The sequence below is a fragment of the Hemiscyllium ocellatum genome, unplaced genomic scaffold (genome assembly GCF_020745735.1).
Source record: "Hemiscyllium ocellatum isolate sHemOce1 unplaced genomic scaffold, sHemOce1.pat.X.cur. scaffold_2998_a, whole genome shotgun sequence".
In the NCBI taxonomy this organism is placed as follows: Eukaryota; Metazoa; Chordata; class Chondrichthyes; order Orectolobiformes; family Hemiscylliidae; genus Hemiscyllium; species Hemiscyllium ocellatum.
Genome location: NW_026868276.1, coordinates 112810 through 121398, shown reverse-complemented (window position 1 = coordinate 121398; position 8589 = coordinate 112810). Strand labels below are relative to the sequence as shown.

General features: G+C 47.9%; 1 long non-coding RNA gene across 1 annotated transcript; it reads left to right on the top strand.

Annotated features, from left to right (window-relative positions):
* The first annotated feature begins 4883 nt into the window (after positions 1-4883).
* Positions 4884-7255, top strand: LOC132812781 (uncharacterized). The gene is made up of 2 exons (XR_009643778.1): positions 4884-4953; positions 5974-7255. It is a non-coding gene; the product is annotated as an uncharacterized LOC132812781 (long non-coding RNA).
* The last annotated feature ends 1334 nt before the right edge of the window (positions 7256-8589 follow it).

Here is an 8589-nt window from a genome sequence, read left to right as displayed (position 1 = left end):
TCTCGCCCCTTTCTCTCAATCTCTCCCTCACTCTCGCCTCCCTATCTCTCTCTCTCTCGCACTCCCCTCTCTCTCGCCCCCCTCTCTCTCTCGTCCCCTCTCTCTCACTTTCGCCACCTCTCTCTCTCGCCCCCCTCTCTCGCCCCTCTCTCTCTCTCTCGACTGCTCTCTCTTGCACCCCCTCTCTCTCTCTCGCCCCCACTCTCTCTCTCACATCTCTCTCTCTCGCCCCATCTCTCGACACCCCCCTCTCTCATCCCCTTCTCTCTCTCTCGCATCCCCTCTCTCCCTCGCCCCCCTCTCTCTTTCACCCCAGTCTCTCTCTTTCTCTCGCCCCACTCTCTCTCACCCCCCTCTCTCTCTCGCCCCCATCTCTGTCTAGCCCCCCTGTCTCTCTCGCCCCACTCTCTCTCTCTCTCTCTCTCGCCCCACTCTCTCTCTCTCGCCAGCCCCTCTCTCTCACACGCCCTCTCTCGCTCTGTCTCTCGCCCCCCTCCCTCTCGCCCCTCTCTCTCTCGCCCCCCTCTCTCTCGCCCCCCTCTCTCGCGCCCCCCTCTCTCGCGCCCCCCTCTCTCTATCGTCCCCCTCTCTCTATCGTCCCCCTCTCTCTATCGTCCCCCTCTCTCTCTCTCTCACCACCCCATTTCTCTCGCGCCCCCCTCTCTCTCTCACCTCCCTCTCTCACACACCCCTCTCTCTCTCACCACCCTCTCTCTCTCTCGCCCTCACTCTCTCTCGCGCCCCCTCTCTCACTATCGCACCTCTCTCTCTCTCCCTCCCCTCTCTCTCGACCCCTCTCTCTCTCTCTCTCTCTCGCTCTCTCTCTCACCTTCTCCCTCTCACACACCCCAATCTCTCTCTTCGCCTCCTCTCTCTCTCTCTGACGTCTCCTCTCTCTCTCGCCCCCCTCTCTCTCTCTCACTCCCCTCTCTCTCTTTCTCTCGTCCCCCTCTCTCTATATATCTCTCTCTCACTCCCCCTGCTCTCTTTCGACCCCTTCTCTCTCTCAAGCCCCCCTCTCTCTCTCTCTCTCGCCTCCTCTCTCTCTCACGTCTCCTCTCTCTCTCGCCCCCCCCTCTCTCTCTCACACAACCCCCTCTCTCTCACCCACCTCTCTCTCTCGCCCTCTCTCTCGCTCTGTCTCTCGCCCCCTCTCTCTCACTCGCGCCCTCTCTTTCACGCCCCCTCTCTCTCTCTTGCCACCTCTCTCTTGCCCACCTCTCTCTCTCGCCACCCCTCTCTCTCTCTCGCCACCCCTTCTCTCTCTATCGCCCCCTCTCTCTCTCTCTCTCTCACCACCCCCTCTCTCTCACCCCATCTCTCTCTCTCGCCCCCGCCTCTCTCTCTCTCTCACCCCCCCTCTCTCGCCCCTCTCTCTCTCTCTCGCCCACTCTCTCACTCTCTCGCCCCTCTCTCTCTCTCACCCGCCATGTGGGGAGGGCCCTGGTACGACCCTGGAAGCCTCGTGTGGGGATTCTGAAACATTCACGTCCCACCGACCGAGTAAGGAGCAATGTTCAGTGAGGGGCAGCTCTCACTTTAAACCCACTGGCAGCTCCGTTTACCCCCGGCACAACTTAGAAGCCGTGGCCCTGATGCCAACTCCCTTCTGTGTCGAGCTGGTACAAATGGAATCCCCACGGTCTCGGGGGGCAGGAGGCTGAGCTCACAACACATCGTCACCACCACCTCCCAGGAAGGGAGCACCGAGACTCCCTCCTACACCTCCCCCTGTAAACAGCTCAGATACTGAAACTAATCTGTGATAGTTACTGCTCTCCTCACTTGTCCTGACATCTTCAACAATCTGTGCTCATACACCCAGCGCTCTCTGTTCCTGCAGCCCCTTTGTAACGGCACAGCCTGTTTTCAACTGTCTTTCTTTATCCTTCATACCAAAGTGCATCACCTCACACTGCTCTGCATTGATCCCCGTCTACCAGCGTGTTACTGGCCTGTTAGAGTTCCACACTGTACTCCATAGACTTTACAATTCTTGCAGGTTTGGTTCCATTTACAACATTAAGATTGTCACAGTGTCACAGTCCCCATGAAACAACTGAAATACTGCCCCACACACAGGAGTGTGAGCAAGTGAAATACTGATCAATATAATTACATGTTGTGAATGGAGCAACAAAAATCCTGACATATACGAGACAGAGTAGATGAAATATTGACAAACCACAGAGCAAGAGAAATCCGGATAGGTTCCACTTATCTATATTCACCAGGGTATAATGGGATGAAGGTGAAAGTGTGTACTGTACCTTTAAGAGAGAGTGAATGCTGCTCTGAACTGAGAGCTTACAAGTCCCTGTGATATGAGAGGATGGCAGACCCAGAAACAGTATATTGGTGTAGAGCTGGAGTCGGGTTATAAGCAGTTAAGAGATAGAGGGTCTTTCAGTTCACTTTCAGTGTTAAAAACTACATTGTTGTTTTTATTTAAACAGTGGAATTTGGGAGTTCTCTGTCATTCATATTTAACAGTTTACGAGGCGAATTGAGCATTTATTTATGTTTAGTTTAAATTACCAGATGAGATCTATGCTGTGTCCTAACAATTGCTGTGTGTGTATCTGTGTGTCTCTGTGTGGGGCAGGTCTGGCAGTCTCTGTGGTGCTGAAAGTGATGCAATGCCTCCCTCTGCTGGCCTCCACACGCCACTGCACCGGCATTGGCAGAGGGTGAAAACCAACAGGGATTCACTCAGAGAGGGGGAGGGAGAGGGCAGCTGCTCACAGCACCATCCAAACTGATGTCTTATCCATGTACTGATCTAAATGTCCTTTAAACGTTGTAACTGTCCCTGTTTTCACCACTTGCTCTGCAAGTTCATTCCACACACAAGCCAGCTTCTGTCTAAAATAATTACCTTTCCTGACTTTTGTAAATCTTTTTTCCTCGCACCTTAAAATATCCCTCCGTTTTGAATCCCCAGCTCTAGGGAAAAGCCATCAGCCCTTCAGCTTATCTGTACCCCTCATTATTTTTATAAACCTCTGTAAAGTTACCCCTCCTTCTCATACTCTCCAGTGAAAAATGTCCCAGCCTATTCAGCCTCTCCTTATAGCTCAATCCCTCCATTTCCAGCAACATCCAGGTTAATCTCTTCTGAAGCCTCTCCAGCTTAATAATATCAAGGTCAATGATATCAAAGTGAATAGTCAATGTATTTTATAAGGGTAGTGGAGACCAAAACTAGAGGACATAGTTGTAAGAGGGGAAACATTTAGAAGTGACCTAAGGGCAGCTTTTTCACCCAGAGGGTGGTGTGCCTATGGAATGAGCGGGCAGGATGTCCAGACTGGACACAGTATTCCGGGAGAGGTCTCACCAATGTCCTGTACAACCTCAACATGGCGTCCCAATACCAATACTCAAAGGTCTTACCTATGAAGACAAGTGTGTTAAACACCTTCTTAACCACATTATCTATATGAGATGCAACTTTTAAAGAATTATAACTGATGGCCGAGGTCTCTGTTCTACAACACTGCCAAAGACCCTATGTTTAATTGTGTAGGTCCTGCTCTTGTTGGATTTACCAAATCCAATACCTCACATTAATCCAAACTAAACTCCATCTGCCACGCCTTGGCCAGTGAGTGATATTACCACCTCCTCACCTTCCCCGTTTAATTTTAAAATGCCCCTCCCCCTCTCCAGGAGGCCTGCACACTCCGGCCTTGATTTTCACAAAGACCCTGAGCTTGGGTTGCCTTGTGTGGTTAGGGGAGGAGGGACGGATTGCAGACACAGTCAGTGGGAGGAGAGGCTGGACAGTACTCAGCGGCCTGGTATCATTTCATGGTTTTAGGCAGAGGGCAGACACACGTGAGAGTTGGGTTCTACTGATCGGTGTTTTGGGACCAGAAATTATGGTCTTTCTCCGTGTCTGGTGTTCAGTAATAAATATCTATTTGAGACCCTTCATTGGGCAGAGTGTTTCTGCAGGATTTCTTTCCCTAATATTGCAGACTACAGATAATAGCGATTAAAGATGTTCATAGTTAATTTCGATCTTGCACTTGTTTAACAAAACAAAATGTTTTGTGTAGCTCAGTAATGGTAACCTGATTATAGTAAATCCACACCGAGCTGAATGCTGCCCCTTAAAATGTGACCCAAAATCTGGGTATAGTAGTGTAGTGGGTAGTGTCCGTGCCTCTGAGCCATGGCTCTGGGTTTGATTCCAATTCCTGACATTGTTTGGTAGTGTTCCTAGCTCTGGACCAGAAGGTGTGGATTCATGTCCTGCCTGTTGCAGAGGTATGTCACAGCATGTCATAACAGGCTGATGAACAAACACACAGGAGAATAATGTTACAGCTTTATGGGTATTGCCGAGTGGTGCTCGTGTCCCTACCTCCGGGCACAAAGGTCTAGGTGTAAATCCCACAGAAGTGTCTCCTAATATATCTGAACAAACTGATTAAAATGGTTTAGAATTGTGACTTGATGGAGAGAGAACAGGTGTGGGTGTTGAATTTCAGCATTTCGGCCCGGGATTATTGAAAGTACAGCCATTCGTGTTGATTGAAGTCACATTTCGCAGCAGTAAAGGTTTATAAAATCAGAACAGTCAGGATAGGGTTTGTAGTCAAGGTTTTTCCCCAGGTTAGGGGCGTCCAAAACTAGAGGACTTTGGTGGAAAGTGAGAGGGGAAAGGTTTTGAAGAGGCCTAAGGGGCACCTTTTCACACAGAGGGTGGTGTGCGTATGAATGAGCTGCCAGAGGAAGTGGTGGAGGCTGGTACAACTCCATCATGTAAAAGGCATCTGCATGCTGACAGACCTGCCGAGCTTTTCCAGCAATTTCTGTATTTGTTAAAACAAAACATTCATTTTAACACAGGTATCTATGTTAGCTGTCTGGATACAGAATTGGCTGGCCAACAGAAGACAGCGAGTGGTAGTGGAAGGAAAATATTCTGCCTGGAAGTCAGTGGTGAGTGGTGTTCCACAGGGCTCTGTCCTTGGGCCTCTACTCTTTGTAATTTTATTTAATGATTTGAATGAGGGGATTGAAGCAAGTTTACAGATGACACAAAGGTTGGAGGTGTTATTGACAGTGTAGAGGGCTGTTGTAGGCTGCAGCGGGACATTGACAGGATGCAGAGATGGGCTGAGAGGTGGCAGATGGAGTTCAACCTGGATAAATGCGAGGTGATGCATTTTGGAAGGTCGAATTTGAAAGCTGAGTACAGGATTAAGAATAGGATTCTTGGCAGTGTGAAGGAACAGAGAGATCTTGGTGTGCAGGTACATATATCTCTTAAAATGGCCACCCAAGTGGACAAGGTTGTTAAGAAAGCACATGGTTTTTGGCTTTCATTAACAGTGGGATTGAGTTTAAGAGTCGTGAGATCTTGTTGCAGCTCTATGAAACATTGGTTCGAATGCACTTGGAATACTGCGTCCATTTCTGGTCACCCGATTGTAGGAAAGATGTGGATGCTTTGGAGAGGGTTCAGAGGAGGTTTACCAGGATGCTGCCTGGACTGGAGGGCTTCTCTTCTGAGGAGAGGTTGACAGAGCTCGGACTTCTTTCATTGCAGAAAAGGAGGAGGAGAGGGGACCTAATTGAGGTATTCAAGATTGAGAGGCATAGATAGTGTTGATAGCCAGAGACTATTTCCCAGGGCAGAAATGGCTAACACAAGGGTTCATAGTTTTAAGCTGGATGGAGGAAAGTATAGAGGGGATGTCAGAGGCGGGTTCTTTACACAGAGAGTTGTGAGAGCATGGAATGCATTGCCACAGCAGCAGTTATGGAAGCAAGGTCATTTGGGACATTTAAGAGACTGCTGGATATGCATATGGTCACAGAAATGTGAGGGTGCTTACACGAGGATCAATGGTCGGCACAACATGGTGGGCTGAAGGGCCTGTTCTGGGCTGGACTGTTCTATGTTCCATGTTCTATGTATTCTGAATACATTAAACATTTTATTTTTTAATGATGCAGGGCCATATAAACATATCTTCAAATCAACCGAGACCATTTTCTGCTCAGGGTATGGCTCTGTGTATGACAGCAGCAATGATGCACCGACATGGAACAGGGAATGTGATGGAGACATAGTTTGGACAATGTACAAGGAGACCTCACATGGTCCAGTTTGGGAGAGAATGACATTATTGTGTGATTCAACTCAGGGAGGGAGACAATGTCATCTGCCTGAGAAGAAACAGCCCATTGCACTCTCTCTCCTTCATTATTCCTCATCACAGTAACATGTGCGAGCTAAAACAAAACTCTACTGTCATCATTACCATTCTTATTTTTATAGAATCCCTGCAGTGTGGAAACAAGCCCTTCGGCCCAACAAGTCCATACTAACCCTCCAATCAGTAACCTTCCCATGCCCTTACAGTTATCACTGACTAGTGCACCTAAAGTAGAAATCGCTGAACACTATGGACTATTTGACCAATCCACTTGAATTATACAGCTTTGGGCTGTGGGAGGAAACGGGAGCACCCATCAGAAGCTCACACAGACAAGGGGAGAAGATGCAAACTCCACGCAGATAGTCGCCTGAGGCTGGAATTGAACTCATGCCCCTGATGCTGTGATGGAACAGTGCGAACTACTGAGCCACTGTGCTAACCTGGAACCTCCTGTCTGCCTAATGCAAAGGGAATTCAGCCAAATCCGACCCTCCCACGATAAAATCCCATTCTGTGAGTACAATATCTTCAGAAGCAGAATAACATTTTGGACAATCTCACAATTTTTCCTTTTGTCATTAGTTACACTAATATTTTGACAAGGTTGCAGAGATTTTGTTTATTTTAAGGGCGGCATGGTGGCAGTGGTTAGCACTGCTGTCTCACAGCGCCAGAGACCCGGGTTCAATTCCCGCCTCAGGCGACTGACTGTGTGGAGTTTGCACATTCTCCCCGTGTCTGCGTGGGATTCCTCCCACAATCCAAAAATGTGCAGGTTAGGTGAATTGACCATGCTAAATTGCCCGTAGTGTAAGGTGCCAGGGTAAGTGCAGAGGAATGGGTCTGGGTGGGTTGCGCTTTGGTGGGTCGGTGTGGACTTGTTGGGCCAAAGGGCCTGTTTCCACACTGTAAGTAATCTAATCTACTTTGTGTGTGTGTGTGTGTCAGTGTATTTAGAACGGGAAATAACGGTTCTTTATTTGCAATATCCAAACAGTTTGTCATTCATCTTTCCACCTTAGTTGGAGTAACATTGCTCTGGATCATAAACGTGCTATTTGAGCAGATTAAAGAAACTAGCCTGACTTGTTCCTAAAACTGACCCTGACCCAGTCTGAGACCAATATCATCGGCCATATCACCGACCTGGTTACATTTAACATTTGTTGTGAGCAGTGCAGGAGTGGGACGAGAAAAGGAAACAGTGACCCAAAAAGCCGGGGAACTATAGACCGGTGAGCCTGATGTCAGTGATGGGTAAGTTGTTGGAGGGGATTCTGGGGGATAGCATTTGGGAAGGTAAGGACTGATCGGGGTAGACAGCGTGGCTTTCTGCATGGAAAATCATGTCTCATTAATTTTATTGAGTTTTATGAAGAGGTGACAAAGAAGATTGATGAAGGTAGTTTGGTAGATATTGTCTATATGGACCTCAGCAAGGTGTTCATAACATTCCGATTAGTAGGCAGATTAATAAGGTTTGGTCACATGGGATACAGAAGAAGCTAGTCACAATTGTCTTGAAGGAAGAGGGGTATTTTTCAGACTGGAGGCTTGTGAGCAGCAGTGTGCTGTAAGAATCAGGACTGAGTTCACAACATTTCATCATTTATGTCAAGGATTTAGATGTGAATATTGGGGCCATAGTTAGTAAGGTTACAGACGACATCAGAAAGGTGGTGTAGGAGATTATCTCAGAGTACAACAAGACCACAAATAGATGGGACAAAGGGGCAAGGAGTGACAGATGAAGTTTAATTTAGATAAATACGAGGTTACACATTTTGGGAAGGCAAATCAGGGCAGAAATCATACACTTAATGGTAAGGGCCTGGTGAGTGTTGTGAAACAAATGGACAGAGGGCTGCAGGTAGATTGTTCCTTGAAAATGGAGTCTAATGCAGACAGTGCGGTGCAGAACACATTTGGCACATTTGCCTTAATCAGTCAGAGCATTGAGTATAGGAGTTGTGGTGGTATGTTGTATCTGTACAGGATGTTGGTGAGGCCACTTTAAGAATACTGTGTACAATTCAGTTGTCTGCAGAAAAGATTTACACGGATGTCCCAGGACTGGAGGTTTGAGCTTCAGGGAGAGGTTGATTAGTTTGAGGTGTTTCCCCCTGGAGTGTTATTCTATACAGCCATGTTCTGCTCCCCAGGATCCCAGAACAGGAGAGCATAGGTTGAAGGGGAGAGGACGAATAGTTTAGAAGGGACCTGAAGTTAAATGTTTCACGCAGAGTGGTGTGTGTACAGAAAGTGCTGTCAGAGGAAGTAGTGAAGGCGGTTACAATCGCACATTTAAAAACTATCTGAAAGAGGAGGGATATTGGCCAAATGCTGGCAAATGGGACTGGATCAGATTTGATATCTGATCGGAGTGAACAGATTGGACTAACGGGTCTGT